Source organism: Alligator mississippiensis, chromosome 8 (assembly GCF_030867095.1).
Source record: "Alligator mississippiensis isolate rAllMis1 chromosome 8, rAllMis1, whole genome shotgun sequence".
NCBI classification, from domain to species: Eukaryota; Metazoa; Chordata; order Crocodylia; family Alligatoridae; genus Alligator; species Alligator mississippiensis.
This window is the reverse complement of record NC_081831.1, coordinates 43,135,836-43,160,487: the sequence shown is the minus strand read 5'-3', so window position 1 is coordinate 43,160,487 and position 24,652 is coordinate 43,135,836. Positions and strand designations below refer to the sequence as shown.

Here is a 24,652-nt window from a genome sequence, read left to right as displayed (position 1 = left end):
TCATTGATGCCAGCCCTTATTTTTATGCCCTGTGAACAGTACCACTAAAATTTTTACAGGATCAGGGCACTGATGTGCAAAATGGCCTTTTTGTGAAGGGAATCCCATTGCTGGGAACATTTTGATTTGGACTTGCACCAACCAATAGAATTTCTACCCATAAGAAATAATCATTCATTGGCTTAGAATAAGCCTATGAATTGACCCAAGAAGAGCTTTCCATCTCTGACTTATTTGAGTCTGTTACAAGACTCACAAGGTCATCTGCTCCATCCTTCTGTTAATGGAGGATTATTCTCAACCATGAATAGCATCTACCATTTTGTCCAGGTCATTTTTAAATAAAAGCCTTGCAAAATTTCCCCTTTACCAGACACCATTATCCACCCAATTCTAATGTGCTTTTTTTGTCAATAGTGCTGTCAGAATAATGAAATCCTGACTCTGCTAAATTGCTAAAAAAGATCTAAAAGTCGAATCTTATTCCAGTATAAACATGAAAGCACCAGCATAAAAATAGGATTGTATTAGTGATTCTCTATTGTACTTTATTAACATCCTATTTTACTTAGAAAGGCAGGTGCTGAATTATCTGTGGATTATTCCAGCCAGAACTTTTACTTTTGGAGGGGGGGGGGGGGGGGGGGGGGGGGTTCAACAGCAAAAACAAAAAACAAAAAACTGTGCTTAAAAAAAGTCAGCAGGAAATGCACACACACGAAAAATCCAATGCAGCACTGAGAACATCAGTGTAGTAGTCCATGCTATTGCTAGTTTGCTGAGGAGTTAGAAGAGTGAGAGATTAGAGTTTGATTTTAGTTGCCAAGAGCAGCTTTTTACCACCTTGGCATTGAATTGAATGTATGCCCACTTTATTTATCAGTTCTGGGGTCCAAACTTTGGACTGGGAGCCAGGTTGGGGTTAATTCTCCGCATTTGCCAGAGGCTTCCTTTGTAAGCCAGACCAAGTTATGTAAATCACTGCTGTGATACAGATTCTTAGTCTGTAAAATAAGGAATAACAATCCTTTCTCTCTCTCGTTCTTTGTCTCTTGTCTACCTAGATTTTGATGCTCTTTAGAGCATGGACTATCTTGGGGACACATATATATAACCTAGAACAATGGGGCCCTGATCTCAGATAGGATTCATAGGTGTTATTATAATATTTGTTAGTGCTATTATATATTATAACACTGTGATACCATCCAGTCTTTCTGCCACTATTCCTCCCATTGCTCTGTCCTTTCCTAGGTACAGCCGAGCTCTGTCCAAGGATCATTTTCTTTGGAGTCGAGCAGAAGAGTGGGCACATGGGTATATGGAAGCTACATGGTACACTGCTTCTTAGGGCAAGTGGTTCACCACCCTGTTTGCCAGAGAAGACCAAAAATGGGTGGGTTAAGAGGTAAGGTTAAGCATGTATGTACACATCATGAAACAGTGAAAGGGGTGGAATGGCTGATGCCAAAAAGGGAAAAACAAAAGCCATGGGAGCTGGTTTATGGATTTAGGCAAAGAAGTGTGGGTAAAGTTTGTGTGTGAAGCTCAGCTCCTCAGTAAAAGCCTAAGTTTTCACGGAGGGTAGTTTAATCTGTGTATAGCGATTCCATTGACTAATTCTGTAATGGTGGAATGCACCATTTGAATTTTTGACCTGAGCAGGATTATCCTATACCAGGATACCTTGCCATACTGTGTGAATCTTTAGTTTGTAGGGAAGACTCCAAACTAGGACAGTCACTTAGCACATATAACAAAAACTCCCCCGAGTTTGAACACAGTTTCAACCAAAAACAATAAATCAACTCTATGTTCACTAGAAATAAAGTTCCAGTTCTCCCAGAGGTTCGTGAACCTCAGCAAATCTGACCTTTCCTTTCTGGTTTGCAATGAAACTCAAGCCAAACCAGTTTCACATTGTTTGGACTCTCCTAATGAGAGTTTTCACAGCTCTTATTGCTGCTCCTGACATGTTCTGCAATCGTGCCCTCACTGAAATTTATATGGGTTTATTCTCTTCACATGCTCCTGCCTTGCCCTTTTTTTGTTTGTTTGTTTGTTTTTAAATAGCTGGCAGAAAACATATTGAGTAGAAAGTCAGTGGGAAGTCACAGCTATTGTATTAATGGTTTATTTCTTTACCTGTTGAGAAGTCCTTTTGTGCTCCCATTGAAGAAGAACATGCATGTAGTGACGTTTAAATCGCCAGCATGGCATTTCTTGAATGAAAAGACAGGCAGCAGGAATATAGATGCAATGTTAAGATTATTTTTGCTATGGTCCAGTCAAGATGTTGACACTTTGGGTATGAAAGGCAACATGTATTTTTCTCTTGGCAGTTTCTGTTAAAATTAAATGTTTTATATCAGGCAAAAAACTAACAACAAACCAGCTTCTCCCTCAGTGGGAGGAAAGTAACAAATATGGAGTATTGCAAAAGCCGAGTTCAAAATTACTATTCCCAATGATGTAATAAATTTAGAGAGATTTGCTTAGAGACCTTGGATGAAATACTAAAAGGTGCTGCTGGCAGTGGTAGATTCCAAAGGGAAAAAAACAAAAGCAAAAAGTAACATTTAAAAACATAGCCTGGCCTGTCAACATTTTCGTTATCATGTAATACCTTAAGGACATAACTTACAGCTCCAGTTTTCAAAGCACAAACTCATTGCTTTTTCAAATCATAAGAAAGTAAATGGGTAATAAGGATATCCAGCCATCACTGCACTTTTAAGCCAAAATAGTAAGATATGTTTTTTTCAAATAGCTTTGAAAAGGGCAAACAAACAAAAAACCACCCCTCTCATTGCTATCACTTCACATTGGCTGAAGGATAAAACCAAGGGGGCTTCCTTGAGAACTGGGAAACTGTCCAAGGTTGTGGTTCAGGTAGAGCATCAGAGATTTGCTGGTACCCTTTTAATTAAAGCTAGCAATTCAAGAGGAACCATCCATGGCTAGAGCCTGCGACTCCAGCTGGGAATCAAAGATAGTAACAATCAGGGCTGTGCGAAATTTCATCAGCCATTTCGCTTAGACACTGTTTCAACCAATTTCAAGGTCAAAACAGCAAAACTGGAAAGAAACATAGGCCATCAAAATAGCCTCAAAACAAAATGAGGCTAGTCAAGACGTTTTGACCATAGGCTGGGGATGGGAAGTCAGTTCAGATGGGCTGGCTTTCCATCCCCAGCACAAGATCTGGCAGAGGATGGGAAGTCAGCCCAGCTGGGTTGATACCCCCATCCCCAACACTAGATCACGCCGGGGGCAGTGAGGCAGCCCAGCTGGGCTCCTTTCCCATCCATGGCACTAGATCATGCAGGGGGGCAGCCCAGTTGGGCTGCTTTCCCACCCCACCCCCACTCCCCCTGCCCTTGCATGATCTAGCACTGCAGATGAGAAAGCAGCCCAGCTGGGCTGCTCCCTGCACCAGTGCCATCTAGCACTGGGGATGGGAAGTCAGCCCAGCTGGGCAGACTTCCCGCCCCCAGTGAAACCTCGAAACAGAAAGGCTGTTTCAACAGATTGCAACAGAACAGCTGTTTTGACTTGAAATGAAATTTGATACAAAACACTGTTCTGTCAAACCGCTGAAACTCAAGGCTAAATGGAACAGTGCCATTTTGCACAGCCCTAGTAACAATCAGCAGCAATGCTTACTGCCACAGAGCTCTTAGATACACTAGGGTAATTTGGTGTATTAACTGCCTAGTGAAGAGGCTCACAAGCAACCATCAGCCCATTTGGATTAAATATGCTTTGCACAAGACTAGCCCCCTTCACCCTTTCAGACTCTGCTGGTGCAGCCCCAGAATGAATGGGAGTCATGGACCTAATAATTACCAAGATCCTCCCAGTGCAGTCCTCCACTGCATACTTGACCTGTCTCACCTACTTTAAGAGGAAGCCATATTTTCAGGTAGCATCTTACTGGCAAAGAGAGCACTACACACGTCCTGGAATTCATCTGCATGCTAATCTGGCCAGTAGCAACACAGCAGTTTCCTATGGCCAGTCCAATCCTAACAGATTTCTCAAAGTAAGTCTTCCTGACTGCATACTACCTGTCAGCCAAAATTAGACATATGGGCATTGACAACCATAGGGCTGACATAGAAAAGCAGCTGTAACTGTACTTAACAAGAATCATACCATCACAATCTATGATCAGTACAAGTACCTTGCCAAGCAGGGTGCCCTTTGGTCCAACAAGCAGTGCTGAAGAAAGATTAATGAGTATACCATCCAGTCTTGCAAAGAACAGGACAATGATTTCTGGGGTCAGGTGAAAAACTTACCAATTTATAGAGGAGCTGGACTAACTACTCACCAGTCACCTTCCACAGAACTTGATGTGCTGCTGAAGAGAAGTTAGTTGGCTTTTTAAATGTTCCCCTTACACCAACAGTCATCCAGCTGGGGCCAGGGGGTGCTAGCACAAGCAGCAAACTGGTAAGTTGTACTGGGTGCTTAGAGTGGTCAAAGTGTGCTGGGGTCACACACCTTGGGGGCATGAGGGGGTTTTGGTTTGAGGCCAGCACTACCCCCATGCCTAGCAGAGTTCTGGAGGGTTGAAAGTTTGCTCATGGAAGAAAGGAGTGGGAAGGCTAGGAATAGTGCACCCTGGGATGCTAGAGGAATGACAAATCAAAGGTAACCCTCACTTGAATTGGCAGAACCTTAAACTATTTAAAATATTTAAAGGGTACGTAGCACAGGTTAACACCCTATAATGCATTCATTCTGGTGCGAAATAACCACACCCCATAACAGATCCATCACCATTCTTGGATCTTATACCTGCACCTCCAGAAATACTCTCTCATCCAGTGCATCAAATGCCCTGATGGAAAATATGTAGGAGAAACCAAACAACAACTGTGTACCAGAATGATAGATTTTCGGTGTGGACAAAAATACCCAACTACCTGTGGGACCATACTTCTCACAAGACAAATCACTCCCTCTGATCATTCAGTTCTAATTCTCAAACAGAACTTACAAAACACCTTTTGTAGACAAGCCTACAAACTTCACTTCATAAATCTACGGGATCCAAAAATCATGGATTCAATATAGACATTGGATTTATGACGCATTACAACCTGCCTGACATCTGATTCACCAGATACATGCCAGACCTGACCTCTTACACTTTTCCTCCTCTCCCCCACTTCCTCCTCTCCCCTTCTTTCCTGCCCTTTGTCTTCCTAATTTCCACCTATTTACATTTTCAGTGTCAGCCTCTTTTCTACCTTGAATTATTACTACTATAGAATAAACTCTCTCTTACTCAACTTTGGGTTTATTTTCCCCCCTCCTTTCCCTGCTCTATCTTTTGTTTTCCTAATTTCCACCTATTTACATTCTCACTGACATACTGTCACACTTTTAGCTTCTTTCGTTCCTTGGTCTCAGAACAGCAGAGAGTTTCTATGCTTGAAGAAGGGTGATTGCGCCCAAAAGCTTGCCAAGAACTTCTTTCCAACTACTCAGTTGGTCTAATAAAAGATATCCCATCTACCCAAAGAACCTTGCCTGTTGTTAGATCAGGAATCAGGAGCTATTAGTCTGGTGAACTGGGGCCTTTTCTGCAACACTGCAGGACACTAACCAGGGGGATGGCTCTATTCTCTTCCTGTTGCTCATCCACCATACCCAGCTGAGAATCACAGAATGGGGCATACTACTAGGACCTAAACTGCATTGCAGTGTTACATTGTGCCTATGTAGCAGACATCTATTACTTGGATTTATATTGAAACTCTGGCATTATCTCTAAAATGGATCAGAGACAGATCTTTGTTATAAAAATCCAAACTGCTGTTTCATTGAGCTGCATAGCAGGATGCCCATTATATTTTAAAAGATTTGAGCTTGTGCTGCCTTTATGTAAAACTGGTAAATTCAGATGGCCCAGAATCTTAAAACACCTTTGGTGGCTCCTTCTGTCATGTTGATCTATTGTTTTAATGCCACTCTGCTATCACAACAATGGCTTTGCCTCAAAAAAAACACCAACCTGCTCTCAAGTCTGTTCCTCTAACCAATTAAATTCTAAGAGCACTGCAACACCAATCTGGATCAAGCTAAAATAAGCTTTGTGTATCAAATATTTAATACCCCAAAAATCTCTTCTTGAGACTATATCCAGAAGCATAATCCCCTGCCTGCCCTGTCATCTCCACAGACAGGTTGGGGTAAATATATTCTTGTCCTAACATACCTCACTTCTTACGTATCAAGATGCTTTTCAGTGGTTAATGCAAGTAAACAGCAGCTGCAATGACTTAAATAAGAGCAGATCAAGAAATCCCAACCTGCTTTGGAAATTTCAAAAGAAGCTGAATGCTACCAATATCCTTCAATAAAGTTAGTTTCTGATGTGGCATCTACCTCAGGGAAACTCCACCCAATTGCCTCAGGGCAGCAATCTGCAGCCTTCAAGCAGGATTTATGATTCTGTTGGAACTTTGTGGGGGTGGCTCTGCAAGAAGACCTGTCAGTACCAACTTACAGAGCAGACAACTTTTCCACTGAGGAAACTCCTCACAATGCAAGGGTAGATTTTAGACTTTCTTCTCCAACCTTCCAAGAAGCCTTTACAACCCATGCACATTAACTGGAGCAAACAACCATGGCAAGTTAACATACAGAGGTGGGCAATGCCTTATCACAATCCTAAATGGTCTACTTTAAACTAAAAATAAAATTCTTTAATAAGGCTGAAAAACAGGCTAATTGTATAAACCTGCCAATCTGTAGCAAGTGGAAGATGTAAAAGAGAGGTGGAGAAAGCAACTGGCTGTTGTTTAATAGTCTCAACTCGACATAAGTAAAAGGTTTTTTTGTTTGGTTGGGGTTTTTTTAATAAAACAGTAGCAACAGACTCAACAGGTTCCTCTTCCAAAGGCAACTTGTCTCCACATAATACAGTCAGAAGATGGCTCCTCCACTCATGGCTTAACTCCTGAAAACTGATTCTGTGTTAGCCTACTACTGGACTGCTAAGCACACTGTTGAAATGCACAAAAGGTGACAAGCTTGTAGACGGCAAATGCTGTTCCCATATTCTGCCTTGATAGCAGCAAAGAACAAACATGCAAAGCAATGGTGGGGTGGAGATCTCTCGAAGCATTGGGTATATGGAAGGAAGAGACTTGTGGAGCCTACTCAGCAGATACTTACCCAAATCCACCAGTTTCTTTTCCCTTGACTGAAGCAAGGCACTCAAGAACTTTGCTCCTGAAAAACAGCAGCAGAGACTGGTATTTGCAGAACATGAACTCCACTCCCTTAGAGCACCCCATTTGACTCTTGGAAACTGCCTCTTTTCCATCAGACTCCTTCCCCTGGGGGAAGGTCCCTGGATTTCAAGTCTCTCAAAAGGTTACCTTTTGTAGTTTCCACTGGCTAGTTTCTGAAGAGATGGACTCTTGTTGCTATGGTAATAGGAAGCAAAAATCAATGCTTCAAGTACAAGGCTCTGGGAGGAGTGTTGTTCTGAAGTCACTGTTTTGTTATCATGAATCCCAGGTGATTCTGCAGGAAGAGAACAGCAGAATTAACTCACGAGTGGGGAAGCCCCAGACTGGGTGTTACTGGCTATGCATTATTAGTTTTATTACTATTATTAGTGGGGATAGCTGAAAGAACTTGAAAATCCTCATCTACCTCAAAGCTAGGCCCTTGGAAAAACATTTGTGTAGTAAAACAGGTATTAGAGAAATTCCAGTTGAGCCCATATATTTCAAAGAGTTTATTTTTTTCAGTAAGTAGAATGTGTCAGCAAAATAGCCCAGTGCCTTGGCCCCAAATGGCCATTTTTTTCCCCAGGTGAGGTTTACAGTGTGGAGGGCAAATGGTTACTTATAAATCAGATTTCTTTCAGGTCGATACAATAAGGGTAACATTCTGGTCACCATTCCTTACCAAGCAGCTACCCCAGAGCCTGGGGAAGAAAGGGTCATGGGACCCAGTGGAAAAAAAAATCCTATGACAGAGTTCTGAAGTGTATTTGTAACTTGGAGATAATGTGTGGGCTGTGTTCCAGCTGAGGATGCTCACAAGTAGCCTTCACAGACTGCGGTGAGGCTTATTTATACAGCACCATGGATGGACACGGCATTTTATAATAGATAAAATGTGCTGAACAAATAATAGTCCATGCCCCAGAGAGGTTACAGTCTCCATGTATTATTTTCAGCTTATTTCAATGCAACTATCTATTGCCTTAGGGGAAAATCAATCAGTGCATACCAAAGACATCCCCAGTGCATCAATAAAATCCCTCCCAGCAAAAAGGACTACAGAATCTCCCGTCTTAGCCCATGCAGTTAGAGCTATAGCAGACAAAGCACAAGGAAAAAGATAGACCTCGCTCTGTTTTCTGAGGGGACAAACTCAGGCACTGCTAGACTGATAGGAGAAGCAAGTTCCAGAGCCAAGGCCCTCTCTCTGAAATGCTTTCCTCCAGCTCCTCACATTTAACCCAGGATCCAGGGGTTCCAGGTCCCATCAGCTGAAGCTCCTGCTGTGAATTCAGTTGCCAGGGAAGGATTAAGTCATCTTGCTCCCACTTACTGTATCGCAGGCCACACACACCCCAAGCTGATTCATGAGGACAAGGACTGGGAAGAGGGAATGTAGGATGTGAATATCATGGCCAGAAGACTGTAATACTGTGCATCCCACTGATCACCATACAGATAATCTGATAGGACAATATATTTTCCTTCAAAGTCATAGATGTCAGGGTCGGAAGGGACTTATTATATCATTGAATCAGACCCCTGCCCTGGGCAGGAAAGAGTACTGGGGGTCAGATGACCCCAGCCAGGTGTTTGTCCAATCTCCTCTTAAATACCTCCAAGGAAGGGGATAGCACCACCTCCCTTAGAAGCATATTCCATATTTTGGCAACCCACACTGTAAAGAATTTTTTCCTGATGTCCATTCTAAATTTGCTCTCCTTCAGTTTGTGGCCATTGCTTCTAGTTACCCTGATGGTGCCCTGGTAAACATCATATCCCCCATTTACTGCTGTCCCCCTCTCCTCCCCCGATGAGTTTATAGGTGGCCACAAGATCACCTCTCAGACTTCTCCTGTGGAGGCTGAAGAGATTCAAGTCCTTCAAATCGGTCCTCATAGGGTTTTCCTGTAGGCCTTTAACCAGATGGGTGGCCCTCCTCTGAACCCTTTCCAAGTTATCCACATCACTCCTGAAGTGCGGTGCCCAAAACTGGATGCAGTACTCCAGCTACGGCCTGACCAATGCCGCACAGAGGAGAAGTATCACCTCCCTAGACCTGTTCATGATGCATCTACTTATGCAAGAAAGAGTGCAGTTAGCTTTACTTATTTACTTCATCACATTGGTGACTCATGTTCATTTTGCAGTTGACTATGACTCCAAGATCCCTTTCTGCAGTTGTGCTATTTAGAATGCTACCTCCCAGGTTGTAGGAGTGTTGATGATTCTTCCTCCCCAGATGCAACACATGGCACTTATCCTTGTTAAACTGCATCCTATTCTGTTCTGCCCATTTCCCCACCCCTTCCAAATCTGCCTGGATTCACTCCCTGCCCTCTAGTTTGTTTACCTCTCCCACATAGTGTGGTGTGGTCTGCAGACTTGGACAGAGTGCTTTCTACTCCCTCATCCAAGTCACTAATAAGGATATTGAACAGCACTGATCCCAGGACAGAGCCTTGGGGGACTCCACTGCCCACATTTCTCCAGGTAGCAACCAACTCATCCATCACCACTGTCTGGGTGCATCCCACAAGCCAATTTTCCACCTGCCGGACTGTGTAATAATTTACATTGCAACTGCTTAGTTTATTTATAAGAATTGGGTGCAACATTGTGTTAAAGCCCTTTTTAAAATCTAAGTAAATAACATCTACCTCTATTTCTTCATCCAAGCATTTTGTGACCCAGTCATAAAAAGAAGCCAGGTTAATCAGGCAGGATCTGCCTGCTATGAACCCATCCAGTCTTAGCTGATGGGACCAGATGACTTAATAGCATGATTTCTCATGTCTTCTGTCTTCATGAGACAAGTGGATCAAAGACATGAAAAAAAAGATACCATAGTTAATGTTTCCTCCCTCAGTGACATTCAAGGCCCAGGGCATTGAGTCAATGTGTACTCCCATTAGCACCTTGCTTGTTATAGTAGCTGTGAGATCCTGGACTAATCCAAAAGAATCAACATCCACAAAGATATTAAAGCTTAGCTGCCCACAACTTTCAGACACACTAACTGCAATGCCCCGGTGAGAAACATTGTCAGAGCAGCTAAACATTCCACGGGGCATTAAAACAAGTTCTATGATGGTCCTCATCCCATACTAACTGTCTCAAGACTTGCATACCATTAGATCAAGTTGTAGACCGGGAGGCTGCCTACCTTAAACCAAGCACAGTAACATCACTTCTTGCAAGCAGGTTCAGATGAGATAAGGAAAAAGATCAAGGTCAGAGTGGAGCTTTGTCAAACTTCGGGTTCAGGCTTGTTCCCTGACCTTCAATGTAAAAGAACAGAAGATCCAGAAGGTCAGAAGATGAAGTCAAAGTTGCAAGAGAGAAAGGAGATATTAGGAGCATTTCAAGCATTTAAGTACTACATAACACTGTCTGTAAATGGCATTTGTTGGCACATAACGAATATGGCTGATTAATGAGATTTTGCAGATTCTTTAGACACAGATTGGATGAGGGGTCAGCAACATTTCTGGGCAGTGTGACAAAAATACCCACAACCTCAACTTGTAAGATGTTGGGGTAGACAGCGGGGTAGCCACATGGGGCCCAATCCCTGTTGTGGCAGCACAGCCCCAGCCCCTTCCCTGCTGTTCACCCCAAGGTGCACGTGCCAAGCAAAAAGCCTTTGTGTGCCATGCTCTGGCATTTGTTCTGGGGGATGCCTACCCCCAGCTCAGGTGGTATTGGATGTTTGGACTGAGAGAAATCTATCTTTAGGCCAGGAGATTCTACATCTTAATGTAGCATGTATGTGTGTGGTTCAGCACAGGTGTAAACCTTCTTTACAAGTGGGTCAAACCCCCAAAATCAGAAAAGAATCAAGGGCCACATAGAAAAACACTGCTGGAATTTAGCATGCACAGTAAACTCTCTGAGCTTGGCAGTCATCAGCTGCTAAATTCAGTGGCAGTGATAAAAAGGAGGACTCATCCTCCTTTTTATCACTGCCAGTAGCAATGTTCACCCACTGGAGATGTGCAAAAGCAGTGGCTCCAGTCAGAGCCCATGCTGACATGGTAGTGAGCTCAGAAAGCTCAGTAGCTCTTTGGCCCAGTTGTAGAAAAGACTGACTGAGCTTAGAGTGGGAGCACCACACCAACATGCCAGCAAGCTCAGACAGGGACATCTGCCATGGTGCCAGATCAGGAGTGCTCAACCTTTTTGCCCTGAGGGCCAGATAGGTGGCACCCAGTCCTTCTGCAGACTGGATCCAGCCGGTGAGTCCAATCTGGTGTGGAGGGCAGGCAAGGAAAGCCCAGCCCAGATCCAGCAGTGTAGGAGAGGGGCAGTCCAGGGCTTGGAAACTGAGTGGTGGGGGAAGGGGTAACAGCATTAATTGCCACTCCTCCTTTCTGCTAAGTTTCTGACTCAGGGGAAACCTGGTGGGCTGGATGCTGTGGCTCCATGGGCTGGATTTGGTCCACAGGCTGGGGTTGAGCACCAAATGTCAAACACTAGGACAGTCACACAGATTTCACAGGTCACAGCTAGTGTAGCATGTCTAGCCTTACAGCAGATCTGTATGGTTATTGAAATTTAGGGTTGAATGAGGACTGTCCTGAAGCACTGCAAGATGTGTGCTACTCTTTCCCATATATAGCCAACCTTGCAGCCCACACTGAAACCATCCTTGTTGCATTTCCTATTCCTGGAGCAGAACCCTTCCAGAAATCACTGTATAAATTGCTTGCCTCTTCATCTGGGCTCAGCTGTAAAAACAGGTAACAGAGGCAGGAAGCGAGGACAGAAAGGCTGGATGTCAGGAATGGGAGGTTATTAGTAACAAACTTCTTTCTCCTCAAAACCTGCAGTGCACAGGAAAGTCCTAAACAGAGTGCAGAAAGGGACAAATTGGGAGGGAAGCAGGGTTAACCTGAAGTTCAACAGCACTTCCAGGGTCAAGGTGGATTGCTGCATTTGATCAAACGTGGGAATTTCTGCATAGATGGTGGGTGTGAGGAAAACTGTGACTAGTAGTACAAGCACAGCCTCAGCTCTTCAGCAGAAAGCTAGCAAGTGATCTCCTACATGGAAGTTCACACTTTAATAAGTCCCCTGTACAACACATTCCTTCTGGGAACCAGGAAAAAAAGAACACTGCACTTAATGGGAGTTTTGCCACAGACTTACCTTAACTTGGCTCCAGAGAAAGGAGTGTATAATACTAATTTTATAAAGAAATCAAGCTGATGAACAATAGTCCTTGTATTGTGTGAGGATGAGCACCATATGTGGGAGCATCAATCTTTCCATTTCCAAGGGGGAGGGAGAGGAAGGAGAAGTAGGGTGTGTGTCTGGGTGTTTCTTTTAAATCCTTCTATGCAGAAGTGCCTTGCCAGACAAAACAACTCCACCAGGCTGGGCTGGTCCCTTCAAAGGGCACAGCAGAATGAGGGTGGGTTAACAATGACTGTGACCCAGGCTGTAATGTGTAGGGAAGAGAACAGAAAGGATCTGGGAAGAGCTATTTACTATTTAATCCTAGATGGCAGCACCAGTCTACAACCTGAAGTTAAACCAGGCTTTTTTTTTTTTTTTAATTTATTTTACTGATGCCCTCTGCCTCAAAATAAGCACTTCTATCCCCATGCATGTACTACAACCCCTTAGCCCAGGAGTGCTCAACACCCTGCCTGCCAGCCAAATCCAGCCCCCAGAACGCCTTGCAGGTGCAAAAATTTGGCGGCAGGAGAGCAGTGCTACTGCTCCCCCGTGGCCAGGTTTCCAGATCCATGGGGCCTATATAGCCTGGCCCTGCAACAGGCTTGTTGGCTACTGCTCTCATCACCACTTGCATCTAACATTGCAATTGTTGACCAAGCCTAATTTGATAGGGAGATGTTTGGGAAACCTGTCACAAGCACATACGCAGAGGGAGGGGGAAAAACAAACAAACAAACAAACATTTTTTTTGGTGGAGTAAAGGGCAAGGATTGGAAGGGAGCCAAGCCCATGATCTGGGCCAGGGCCTGCTGTGCCCATGCAGCCGCTCCTTCCCCCACAGTCGTTGCCCGGTGTTGCCGGCCCGTGGTAACGAATCTGCACCCCACCCCAAGCCCCACACTGGCTCCAGCTGCCTCACCACACTGCCCAGGAGGGCCTGGAGCTGGGGGCCAAAGTGGGGCCAAGCTCTGCTGCACCACCAGCCTGGAAAAGACTGAGCCCCCAGGACACCCACGCCCACCCCAAGTCACCCCCAGGAAGAGCCTGGCGCAACCCCTGCCCTAGGTCACAGCAGCAGCCTGCCCTGCCCCACAGAGATCCAAGGGCATGCGCCCCCCCTCCCCCCAAGGTATAGCAGCAGAAGCCATGCCCCCAGACAAACCACTCACAGCTCAGTCCCATGCTCTGCAAATTGGGCAGTGCCTGCCCCTCCCCTAGCTGCAGCCCCACTCCCTCCCTCCCCACCCCTGCTATAGCCACTGGAAGCCCTTGGCCAGGGTTCCTTGCAGCCCTACCACTGCCCCATGTTGGGGGGGGGCAGGGGTGCTAAGCCCTTTTAGCCCCCCTCCTTCTGCCACCTATGCACATGCAAGAAGATTACTCCCAATGCAGCCATGATCTAAAAGGGCAGAAAAACCACAAGCAAAACAAGGCCAGTTGCACAAAGCAACAGGAATGCCAGGTGCACAGTGAAGAAGGAAAGGGGAGAAGACCAAACAACAGGTTGGATTAGTCACAAGCAAAAGGACAGGGGAGCAACCAATAGGCTGGGACAGCCAGAGCAAGTCACAGTGCAGGGGAAGGAGTGGACATTGTGAAGTATGAGGAGAGGCTGGAGGGAACTGGACTTATTTAGTCTGGAGAAAAGACGACCAAGGGGGGAATTAAAAAAAAAAAAAAAAAGCTGTCAAGGAAAGCCTTCAACTATCTGAAGGGTGGCTCCAAAGAGGACAGAGCTAGACTCTTCTCAATGGTGGCAGATGGCAGAACAAGGAGCAATGGTCAAGTTGCAACAAGGGAAGTTTAGGTTAGATATTGGTGGGGTGAAAGGGGAGATACAAACTATCATAAGGAGGGTAATACAGCACTGGAGCAGGTTACCCAGAGAGATTGTGGAACCTTCGTCCCAAGACATTTTTAAGACCCCAGGTAGACAAAGCCTTGGCTGGAATGATATAGGTGGGGGTGGTCCCACTTTGGACAGGGGGTTGGAATAGCTGGCCTTCCAAGGTCCCTCCCAATCCTAATTTTCTGGTTCTGTAAGTAAGAGTGCACAGGCAGCTGCCAGGACAAGAGAGGAAGACATCTGACTAAGCATTAGGCCAAAAGTGAGATGAGGAAAAGAGTGAATTTGTGGCTGCACTGAGGGAGAAGGGTCATATATGCAGCACAGTAGGAGGCAGAGAGGCTGAGTGCCAGTCATAAAGAAGGAAAGCAGGGCAGGTATGTAGTCACAGTGAGGGAGGAGGGACCCATGTGTAAGCAAAAGGGGAGCAAGGGGATGGATAGCACCTACACGAGGACAAGCCCTGAATGCAGCCAGAGTGAGATGCAAGGGTCAGGAGAGGAGGCAGTTATGCAGTAGACCTAAATGTACAAGGAAGAAGAACCAACGTTGTAGTCACATGGCCCTAGAAAGTGGATTCATGTGCCTGAGATAGGCTTCAAATTTCATTTTTTAGTAGGCCTCAGTTTTGTGAGACTGATAAAATGCCATCAAGGAAGGCAGAGGCATATTATGGTATCTTCTGTGTTGCCAGGCAACCCCCATCCCTCCTGCCCTGGAAGCTGGAAACACTGGTGCTGTGTTTGTTTCCTCGGAGGTTTTATTATCGTAACTCCTTTTCATTTTGGCCTTGGAAGACAATTCATCATCTTCAGCCCATGTAGAATGGCCCCTGCCAAGGCTATGGTTTTGATCGCACTATTGCTGTGCTTGCAGAGGCTGCTTTGGCTTCCCATAAAGTGCCAGACTGAGTTTTAAATTCTTCTATTGACTTCCAAGGCTTTGTAGGGAATTGGTCTACTGTACGACTTTGACCTTCTCCTGCCATATGTCTTAGCTCGCCCCTCAGGATCCAGAGGAAGGGTTTATAAGTCGTACTGAGCACTCAGCAGAAATATGCTGGAACTCATGCTTTTTTGCAATCGGCACTCTTTTGCACAATATTCCCCTGTCCCCAAGAGATCTGAGCCCACTCTGCAATTGTTTAACAGCCATCTCGAGACATTTTTCTTGGGAAAAGCTTTTAAGCTTGATCGGTGATGGAGTTAATGTTGTTTGCTGTGCATCTCTCTCCGTCTTTTTTTTTCCTTTACAAAAAATAAAAAATTAAAAAAAAAAAATCAGTATTAATGGAAAGCACCAGGAGAGGATTTTCCACAAGAGTGTTGTAAAAATGCAGGTTAAAATGACTGATTGTGCTGCATCCTCATTCATGAGCTACTGAATACTTTCCTGGGGAACAAGCCCCCTCCCCCAGCCCACCTACAGTCATTTCACAACATACACCCTGCGTCTACCGGGCAGACATGAACAGCTGTCGCATTCCAGTCCCCCTTCTCCTCTAGTCCACTTGTGGAGACTTACTTCTATAAAATTAAATAGGGATGTACATGCAACAGAAGGGGAATGTGCAGGGTTGTGTTCTTTAACTGTGCAGCTCACTGTTTGTCTGATGGCTATTTCAGGACCCCTGTAAACTGAACTGGTGGTCTTTGACCAACTGCTATCAATTAGTTTAAAATGCTGCTGTTTGGAAAGGGTGTTAGACTCAGAACTTGTATTTATTTAAGTATATTTAAAATCAGAAGAAACCAAATGCACTCACACAGAAGTTACCTGGTTACATTTGTTTGGTTTAATGCCTTAAATTTACAGGGACAGGTTACACCAATGATTTTCAGCCAGGAGGTCCCAGCACCCTGGAGTGCTTTGAGATCCTTTCAAAGGTGCCACACAATGTTAGTAGTACTGTTAGGTGTACAAACACATCACAAGACAAACACAGATTTCAAATGGGGATCCAGTATCACAGGTATTCTGACCTGTTGTGGGCTTTGAGTTCTTTGCAACAGAAAAACTACTCTATTACTTTCCTGCAGTCAAAAACCAAGTGAAAGCTCAGAGCTGGCATTCCACCCCCTCCACCCGCCCTGATCATCCCCACCCCAAGGGATGCCTTGAGTCTAAGAAGATTGAGAACCACTGATTTCTACCACCTTAAGCCAAGTTTAAACCAATCTACATGCAAAACTTGCATCCATGTCCATTAAATAAATTTGAAAACATACCTTTGTCCCAACAGCTACAATAACATGCATAGAACAGGCTGCAAGATAACACAAGCAGACTCCAGTGTGGGGCAGCAGGCCTCCTAGTACTGCATAAGTGACTTCACAAGGCTAAGCATGCAGGGGGCCAAAACTCAGGCACGCTCCTGGAACAAACTGCATCACAGCAGCTGTGTGCAAATGAGCAGGTTCAGAGTTTGAAAGCATGAGAAAACTCTGCTCTAGTTCATTATGGGGTAGAGGGAGGGGGAGGGGACAGGGGAAGAATGCTTTGAAGGGCCATGTCACCAAGTGTCAGTTTTTTTGAGGGGTTTTTTAAACTTTTCATAAGTGATCTAGATTGGGGTGTCAGAAGCAGACTGGCTAAGTACACAGGTGATACCAAATTGTGGGGAAGTGTGGTCACACTAGAGGATAGGCTGGCAATTCCGGCTGACCTGGACAGGCTCGCAAGGTGGGCGGATCAAAACCTGATGACATTCAACACAGAGAAATGGAAGGTGCACCACCTTGAGACAAAACCCACACCACACTTATAGGCTCTGCAGTGCTATACTCACTAGCACCACGACCAAAAGAGACTTGGGGGTCTTGATTGACCACAAGATGACCAATGCAATGTTGCAGCCAGAAAAGCAAATACAACTCTGGTTTGAATCTACCAATGCATCTTAAGCAAGACACAGGATGTCATTTTCCTGCTGTACTCAGCCTTGGTGAGGCTGCAGCTGGAGTACTGCATCCAATTCTGGGCTCCACAGTTTAGAAAGGATGTGAAGAAGCTTGAAAGAGTCCAGAGAAGAGCCACATACATTATCAGAGGTCAAGAGAGCAGGAGACGCTAAGAGCCATGGGACTCTTCAGCCTGGAGAGCTCAGGGGTGACTTGGTGGCAGCCTATAAGTACATATTATAAGAGTCTTGATCAGCCCGTCTGTTCATAAAGCTTATTCACACTTCGATTGGCCATCTCAGCAGCCACTCAGAGTGCTCTACACAGATGGAACTAGACAGCTGAGCACTGCCATGACAGTGGGGACTGAGGAGCTAGAGGGAAGGGGGTAAAGCCAGAGGAGCTGGCTTTCGCCTCCCTCCCCTGGACCTTGGAGGCAGAGGAAGATGGTGGGGACCAGAGAACCACCATAACAAAAGGGATGGAACGGGGGGCCAAGGCCAAGTCTGCTTCTTGGAGCCAGGGGCTGGCACTGCCCCCCTTCCCCCCCCCCCCCCGCCAAAGCAGTCAGGGAGGCGAGTGGGAAGGGAAGGGGGGGGGGGGGGTGGCAGGGATTTACCAGTGGCTGCACCCTGCTGCTGCAACTGTGGGCCTCAGCCCAAAGTGCTGGGGGAGCAGGGAGTGGACACAGACCTCTGTCCCCGCCCAGCCCCCCATCATTCTTAACAGGTATTTGCTAGTAAGTACGTAAGGGGTGTGCATCAGGAACTGGAAGAATGCTTGTTCCCCAGGGCTCCGCAAAGGAAGACAAAGTCACAAACTGCTGGAAGATCATTTTAGACTAGACATAAGGAAAAACTTATTTACCATCCAAGCCTCCAGAGTCTGGAATAGACTCCCCCCAGAAGCACTGCAAGCACCTACTCTGGACACCTTTAAGAAAACACTTGGATGCTTATCTTGCTGGGGTGATCCAGCCCCAGCTGACTTCCTGCCCCTTGGGCAGGTGGCTGGACCTGATAATCTCGTGAGGTCCCTTCCAGTCCTAATGTCTATGAAATCTATGAAACCATATCACGGCTTTCTTTAGATTAAGACTCTCACATCCATAGCCACAAGATACAAAGCAGTCAGGCCACATATATGGTTACCCTGGTTTTATATCCACAGACGAGTTTACATAGCTCCCAGAGCCCCTCTCTCAAAATCTGAATATTTAATGAACCATGGAGACTGAACTTCTCCCTTATGGGTAGGAGTGAGCAGTGGCAATGCATAGGGGGTGTCACCCCCTGATAGCCAGTGCTCCCCACTTAGGCAGCAGCAGGCAGGAGCACTGGTGTCCCCCCTCCTCCCGTGAGTGCCGGCGTCTCTGAGTCGGGGAGACTGGCTACATAGGGACTCCCCCTGGTCGCTGACTGGCCTCTGGGGGGGGGAGGGGAGTGGGGGAGGAGAGACGACATGCCCCACCCCCCCAACTCGGGAGGCAGTAGTCAGCCACGGGAGTGGGTATGTCAGCTGAAGCAATGCAAGAATATAGGCACTTTGCAGCCCTGGGCTGGGCTGGGCTGTGCTTGCCTGCTCCAGAGAACACAGCTGCCCCCCCTCCCCCCCCCCCAACCCCTCTGCTCCCAAGTTGGAGCAGTGTGGGCTGGCTGACAATGGGGGGGGGGGGGGGGGGGGGAAGGGGGAGAACATTGCCCTCCCCAGGCAAACCCCAGGTCTGGGGTCAGGGAGTGCTGTACTCATAGTGTTAAACACCCCTTCCCTAGTTAACACTTGCAGCCAGCAGTGACTGTGGACTACAAATCCCAGAGGGATCTGAAAGCAGGAAGAGGAAGTGATGAGCAATCCTGCAAAGTCCTTCTGCTTTAATTCTGGTCCCAAAGACGTTGGGAGCAGCAGGAAGAGGAAGTGAACATGCAGGCTGCGAGCCAGGCTCTAGTGCCCCCCAACTTCTGGCCTGAGCCACTGCACACATGGTTGCATTTCCTGAATCAAAGATAAATGTCTGTTCACTTCTGTTTCAGTTTAATTTGTGCAGTTTAGACTAACTTGCAAAGACAATCAATTCAGCCTTGGGCTTTCTGACTGTCTATACAGTCTCCACGATACCATATACGTGCAGTAAGTACCCCAAACCTAGTCCATAGTAGGGACTTCTAGATACCAAGGGGTTCCAACTGTTTTAGAAAGTTACTGTAGAGGATACAAAATTCTACTTCTTTGCCGACACAGTGTTCACTAATCAACCTCTTAACAGGTTATTAGGTTCCAATGCATTAGAAGCAATTGATGTGCATCACTACAGAGAAGGCTGTCCCTAAAGACTTTGTGGAGATTTTTGCTAGAATATGCTCCTCATCTGCAGTTGGGCTTTTCATCTCCACAATTCTCGCATAATCTGAGACACCAGAGCTCAGAAACATATATAGGGGCACACACCCTCAATCTAGCTGATACAGATAAGGGTACAGGCCCTCCACCCAGAGGTCCCCAGTCCCTTAAGGACTGGTTATTTCATCACTAGGGTGTGGTGCTGGCAATGTGGATGGCAGGGAGGAGATTTCTGTGAGGGCATTTCTCCAGCTGCTTTGTATTTAGCACCTAGCACACCTACAGGATCACTGATACTGTAGCAGAAAGCCCCTTTTCCTCTTGCCTGCAGTTGCTCTCCCCTCCTTGGATATGTTTTTCCTCTTCTACCTTTTCTTCCTTCCTCTTTCTTTCACTTTAAGATAAGGAATTGTGTTTTGAAATTTGTGTGTGTGCATTTTGTATCTCCCCTTGTATTTTGGTATTTTTATCTATTTGTGTGCCATGGCATTACTTTTGTAGCTTATATTTTATACTCCTCACCTTTCAACTTTCAACTAAATGTGTTTAGTTTCATAAGTAAGTTATACATTGTAACAATGTTAACAAGGGCAGGAATCAAACTGCCCTTCCCTGTATCAGGCAGGCCCCTGAAAGAGCGAGTGAATCAGTGATTGAATGTGTAACAGGGTAGCAGGCAGCTATTAACACCTAAGGAAACTGTCTTCTATTGAGTTCTTCCGTTGGCTGATCTGCAATGTAGCAACCAGGACATCTCTAAATGTCACTGTTCAAGGGCTAGAAGCCCTGGCCTGAGTTCATCAATGCCAGGGACCAACTTTTGGGCTGAGTATCTCCAGATCGACTACTCCCAGAGCCCTATTCAAAATTCATCAACGGACTCCCAAACCTGCACGTACATGCGGATGACCCCTGGGGCTGACAGATGCCATCCAGTAGCCACCGAGGGGGGAAATCCCACGAGGGTCAACAACCCCTGGATTGGGCAACCCTGAAAACTGGGGAGTCACCAAAGTCTGCCAAGGACAGATAAAAAGCATTGAAAAGTGACCCTCAGTGGTGCCCTCTTGATCTCCAACTTGACCAGCACCCGACCTGTCCAGCCAGAAGGACCAGCCGGCGACCCCTTTCTGGAAGATAACACCACACTGAAAGAAGCCTCAACGGCAGACTCCAGCACCTGTGAGATAGGCGTGTGCGTGGGGAAGGACCAGCCCCATGGTTTATGATTTCACTCATTACAGTGTTTCAATCTGCCTAATAAACCAGAATTTTAAGGATCCCGAGTTGGACATTTGTAGCCAACAATACTATATATCAGGTACAGAATCATTGCACTGGGGCTCCCTAGGTTTCTCAAACCCCCCAGCAGTGAAATAAAAGGCTTCAGGGAACACCATGAGTGTAGGATCAGATCCTCTCTCCCACCCCACTTGAATTCTCTTCTTGTGACTTATTTATGGAGCAGCTTTATTTCATTCAGACAATACATATTTAATTTCTACACTGTGATTTTAGGGCTTTGATCCCTTCAATTTGTTTGTTCTTTCCTTTGTGGGTTTAGAGAAACTACATGATAATTCATAGTCAGCTAATCCAATTTGCCCATGTCTAGATATTCCAGCTTAATTTCAAGTGTCATACAAATATAAAGTTCAAAAGGAATAACAGCGACATCTGTCTCTTTGAACCAGCTCTGACCCTTGCCTGGGTAAAGAACTGGCTGTATTTTTGCTAAATTTATTCCTTCTCTATTCTGAGTTAATTTAGTGCTGAGGTCAGCCCAGGAAACAGAGTTAGAAAAAATCATCCCAGCATAAGGATGAAGCAATAGCAGCTTTGCCCCCTCCCCTGTGCTGGAGCTGACAAAGGCCATGTCAGTCCCTGAAGCAGATGAGAAGAGTCCAAGAGTTGTCCTGCCTTGTACCCCTTCCTGCCTTCTTCCAAGACCCTATAGGTGCGACAAAAGCAAGAGGACACCTGGCCATTCTTCCTGGCCCATTTTCACCATGGATCATCTTCAAAAACAGGAATTTCAGTGTGGGACCTGCCAAGCTAGCATTGTTCCAACTAAAGGGACCTGCTGCATCAGGATTTCCTTTGGCAGGTATGCCACTATGCTCCTGGGTATCTACATAAGTGATGCTAGACAACTGTCCCTTCAAGAGATCACCTAGTCCCTCTTCAGGAGAGAAGGAAGGCCCATCTCCACAGTCCTTTAAATCCTGGCTCAGTTGTGATGGGATCATCTGATGTTTGCAGCCACCTACTGAGACTATCCACTGGATGGGGTCTCACAGGCCACTATGCACACTTTTACACATGGCCTGGGGTGGGAGAGGCAGCACTTTAATTGAAGCAGATCTCGGAGTCACTCTAAAGCACTGCTGCATCTCCTGTATCAGCATCCCTGCACTTGAAAATGGCAGCGGATGTACCTAAACTAAAGCTTGGTCGAACAAGCTTTAGTTCAAGCACCCTCACTGCCATTTTTAAGTACAGTGACAGTGATACATAAGACTCAGGAGGCTGGTGAAGCGTGGCAATTGCCACGTTCCAGCAAACTTGATTAATAGAGTCTGCTCTAACACACTGGAATTTCAGCACGTTGGAGCAGCCTCGGCGCTTGTGTATAGGTGCCCTAAAAAGCCACCAGACAGTAGCAGCTTCCTGCAGCCTGGACAGCCTCAAAGGTGACAGACTTCAACCCATTAGCAGTCCCTTTTGCATTTTTGCCAGTGACAAGACACTGCTTATAGTTTTGATATATTCCAGATTGCATTTGCAAGTTTGAAAGAAATATAAAGATCTCACAGTAAATATCAAATGTGTCCCTTTACCAGCCAGAAAGTCACAGCTGCATTCCATGCATGGGGCATAAATAATGTTGCCATTAAAAACTGCAAGTTACATACCTACCTGATGAGCAGCAGAACTGCATAGACTTCAGTGAAGCTGGGTTGGTTTATGGAGGCTGAGAATTGGGTCCCTCACACTATCTGTGGAAGGAAGGAGGCCTTGAAAGAAGTAAAATTTAGCGCATTAGTCTGGGCCAGCATCATTTCTGAACGGGCACTTTTGAAAAGCCACCCCTTTCTTATTCACTCATTGCTGTAAGTCATCCTCCTCACCTCATTAGCCTTTATCCATTTCTGGATCTGTTATTTATGCAAACTTTAACACAAACATTATTGTCTAAACCTGCAGGAACTGTAGGTGATGGGAGCAGTTTGAGGTGTTCTAGAAGAAACAGAAATTGTAGAAAGCTGGGTAGGAGTGCAAAGAGGGGGAGATATTAGAGAACTGGAGGTTCAGACTGCTCTCACCTGGCTGCAACCAAAAGCCTTACAGCACATGGAATGACCCTATTAGGGTTAGGAGAGTTTTCTCCAATCAAAGCCTAAACCAATTCTCACAGGGGTCTATTCCAGCCCTTTCTGTGAGGCCAAAGGGAGATGGACTAAGACCATGCAGTAAAATTTATCCCTGCATACATGATGCAGCCTAAGGTCTATACCCCACTTAAACCCTAAGTCTAGAGAGGCATGGGCATTAGTCTAGGGCTCCACAGAGACTTGAATCACACCATTAAGGACAGATCTGCAATGCCTACACTGGGGTTGCAAGGCATATTTTCCTAGAGCACTTCACACAGTTGAGTAGAGACCCCTACTCCTCATCAGTGCCACTGAAAAACTCCATGCATATTCTTTGAGTCCACTAATACCTTTTAGTCTGTTAATAGAAGGCATTTAAATAAAAACAAACAAGCTCTTCTCCCAAACTGGTCAGCCAGGGGCTTCTACAGAACCCTTCTTCAGTCAAAGTGGTAGACTCTGAGTTTTTCCTCCAGTGCCTCTGAACCAAACACCAGCCGTCAAACAGAACAAAGCAATCAGCATCTGCACACCCTATGCTTAAATTCGTAATCCCTCCTACATTCCCCTGAGCTCCCAGCTTTTGCCCAGAATGCCAGCTCCTCGAGATGTTCTATTCACTCCTCCCTTGGCTCAAAAAGATTAGCAGACAGCCCAATACTGCTCTCCTACCTTTGAGCTTTTTCCTTCTTTCTTCTCCAGCAGCTCTTCATATCCTGGTGAGGCTCCAACAACACACTCAGGCAAAACAGGAAACAAACCCCCTCCACTCCTCACCTGGCCCTAAGCCTTTATGGAGACCAGGTGTCTTCTATCCACCTAAAATGGAAAACAATTACCCAGACACAGATGAAGTGGGCTTATAAAAATAAAAGGACCTGCTTCTTGTGAAAAGGGCCCACTGACTTTCTGACATGAGGTTTTAGGTGTTTTAAATAGGAACTCTTTTGAAATCTGGCTGTCAGTGAAAAAAAAAAAGCAAATAGTAAGAGTCACCAGTGATGTTCAAATGCCATGTGGTAGCCTGTTCTGTACAGAGATATGCCTGGTAGTCCAAACTTAGCATGTTTGTTCTTTCCAGACATACCTGAAGGGGTAAGCAGCTCACGTATGCTTCATATACTCCTCTCCCCACATCACAGAATGCGCTGTCCCCACGGGTGCCACAGAGACACCAAACACTACAATGAATGTGAGAAAGCAAACCCACGAAGGGAGTGCCAACATCCAAGAACAGTAGTCCAAAGGTAGAAGCATGGTTAAAGCCACTCAGTGCTCAACCTGACTTCTGGGCAGTCACGTACACAGGGAAAAGGATCCACCAAGCAGGAGCCAACTTCTGAGCTATGTGGAATGCTCTGTCAGGCATCAGGGTGACATATTTCCATAAACCCAAGATAATCTCCATTCCCAGCTACATGGCAGCTGTTGCTGCAGCAAAGAAGTCATTATTATGTCTGTTATTTAGATCAGATTCAAATTGATTTACTTTGTAAGAACCCCCAAGAGCCTCCTAACCTGGATATTTGGGCATCTGCTAGCCATCCCTCACCCCAAGATTGGGGAATAGAGAGGCCTTGCACCTTGCCTAGAAAGTCAACTGAGCAATGTCAGGCCAAATGTTGTGTGAGTTCTGGAGTCTTCTAATGCAGAGATGGCTAACCTGTGGCACAACAGCTGATCAGGGAGGGGACAGGCAGCACAGCAGAAGGCAGAGGAGGAGATCAGGCAGTGAGCATAGAGCAGGAAGCA

General features: G+C 45.8%; 1 long non-coding RNA gene across 1 annotated transcript; it reads right to left on the bottom strand.

Annotated features, from left to right (window-relative positions):
• Positions 1 to 1,991: 1,991 nt before the first annotated feature.
• LOC102567893 (uncharacterized) lies at positions 1,992 to 23,714 on the bottom strand. Its single transcript, XR_363869.4, has 6 exons — positions 23,573 to 23,714; positions 22,443 to 22,540; positions 10,423 to 10,537; positions 7,401 to 7,548; positions 7,195 to 7,251; positions 1,992 to 2,345 (listed from the first exon to the last, which is right to left on the bottom strand). It is a non-coding gene; the product is annotated as an uncharacterized LOC102567893 (long non-coding RNA).
• Positions 23,715 to 24,652: the final 938 nt, after the last annotated feature.